General features: G+C 43.9%; 1 protein-coding gene across 1 annotated transcript in view; it reads left to right on the top strand.

Moving 5' to 3' along the window:
* The window catches only part of Zc3h8 (zinc finger CCCH-type containing 8), a 23900-nt gene extending 21798 nt beyond the window's left edge, over nt 1–2102 (top strand). The window contains exon 9 of the mRNA XM_031371858.1: nt 2085–2102. The gene's annotated coding sequence lies outside the window, so the exon portion shown is untranslated. The remainder of the gene's footprint in view (nt 1–2084) is intronic.
* Nucleotides 2103–2165: the final 63 nt, after the last annotated feature.

The raw sequence follows: 2165 nt of genomic DNA, 5'->3' as shown, positions 1-2165 counted from the left end.
TGTTGCATCATTCTTGCTGGTCGAGGGTGGTCGCGACAGCCACAGAGAGGCTGCATTTGCTGCAAATGTTAAGGATAGGGAGGTGGAGCTGCAGGTGCCCAGGTCATGGAGTCTTGTGTTTCAGATGCAGGCGTGGAACTGTGAGTTTCAACGCTTTTCCCTCTGTGTTGTGGCTTTGTTTTATCTTACTCTTTCCTTGTTGTGTTTTGGAAGTCTGTAACTTACTTTTTTGGCTTTATGGGGCTTATGACTAAGTGGTTCCCTTGCATCTCAGTAGAGTCTTTGGACAGTTGAAGAGTGTTGTGACTCTTGAGGCTGAACTCCAATCTGGAATGAGTGCAGTTTTTGCATTATCAGATGGCCATAAGCCTTTGAAGAGTAGAGGCCAGGTGTTATGGTTTGGATCTGAAATGTTCCCTGTGAGCTCAGAGTGCCTAGTTCCCATCTGGTGATGTTTGTGGGTTTGTTTTTGTTTTGTTGGCTGTGGAACCTGACAGAAGTAGATCACTAGTTTAGGCCTTTGAGTGTTATAGTGGTCTCTGGTTTCCACCTGCGTTCTCTGCTTCCTATCTGCTGCCTTGTGAGTCTCGTACTCGTATCACTGGATGGAACTGCCTTCCTCGACATAACAGACTGAGGCCCCTGAAGTTGTAAGCCAAGAAAAGTTTTCTTTCTTTAAATTGTCTCAGTAGGGTATCTTGTTGCACCCATTAGAAAAGTAATTAATATATTCTCCAATTCCTGTAAACCCACTAAGTATAATTCATAAAGAAATGTGGTAGTTAATGCCTTTTGAAATCAAGAGGCTGAGGCAGGAGGATAACAACTTCAAGACCAACCTAGCCTACATTTGAGTCTTGTTTCAAGAAAAGTGGGTGTGTAGGAAGGGAGGAAAGAAGGAGAGAGAACAGAGAGGAGTGTAGAGTGGACATGGCTATCCCTCAGTGGTGGGGCACTTGCCTGGCATTCACAAAGGCCTTTGTGCATTAGTTCTTGTAAGTACTGAAGTTATCAGATTTGTACTTTTAAGATTCCATAGACATCTCCATGTCCATGCTCTGTCACAAAATGTAAAGAAGCAATGCCAGTGCTATGATCTCAATCCCAGAGTTCCTGCTTTGCTCTGGGTTGATCTGGACTTAACCTACTCCTATAGAAATCCCAATAGAACTCTTTGTAGATGGAGACAAGCTTATTCTAACATTTATATGAAAGGACAGTGGAAACAGAATAACCAGAACAACCTTAAAAACAGTACATTTGGGGCTAAGGATCTGGCACAGTGGTGGAGTGCTTGGCTAGCATGCACAAGGCCCTGGGCTTCACCCCCACTATTACCCTCACACAAAAAGTGCAAAAAGGCACACTGTCCAAATATAAGAGTTAACTCTCTCAGTTATAGTAATCAAAACTGACAGTCAGATGCGGTGATGAGTGTGGCTTAGGGAGGCCTCAGTTACTCAGATGTGGTGATGAGTGTGGCTTAGGGAGGCCTCAGTTACCAACTTGATGCTGACTAGAATCATCACAAGGAAGTACCTGAATCAGATGGGGGAGCAACTAATTGTCTTGATTTTTTTTTCCAAGACAGGGTTTCTCGGTATAGCCCTGGCTGTCCTAGAACTCATTCTGTAGACTAGGATGGCCTCGAACTCAGAAATCCACCTGCCTCTGCCTCCCAAGTGCTGGGATCAAAGGCATGTGCCACCACTGCCCGGCTAATTTTTAAATTTTTAAAATGTATGAATGTTTTGTTTTCATTTATGTATGTGCACTGCATTTATGCCTGGTGCCCACAGGAGCCAGAAGAATACACTAGATCCCCTGGAACTGTAGTTCAGATGGCTTTTAGCTGCCATGTGGGAACTGGGAATTGAACCTGGTATTCTGGAAAAACAGCCAGTGCTGTTGATCACTGAGCCATTGCTTCAGCCTTTATTATTATGTCTTAAAACAGCCTGACCTTGATTCCCACTGATAATGTAAGCACCAGCCATTAAGAGTGTTAAACAGTTGCTGTTGGTTGTTTTGACCAAATAATGCTACCAGTAAATGCATTTGTACAACCTTATTTTGTTTTTCAGTGTTGGGTTCTGCCACGGACACCTGCGTGATGGCGGTATTTGAGGTGAAAACTTCAAGGAAAGTCAGCCTCTTGCCTCTGC

Source organism: Mastomys coucha, unplaced genomic scaffold (genome assembly GCF_008632895.1).
Source record: "Mastomys coucha isolate ucsf_1 unplaced genomic scaffold, UCSF_Mcou_1 pScaffold15, whole genome shotgun sequence".
In the NCBI taxonomy this organism is placed as follows: Eukaryota; Metazoa; Chordata; class Mammalia; order Rodentia; family Muridae; genus Mastomys; species Mastomys coucha.
Note: the sequence above shows the minus strand (reverse complement) of the source record. Positions and strands in the feature narration are given on the sequence as shown.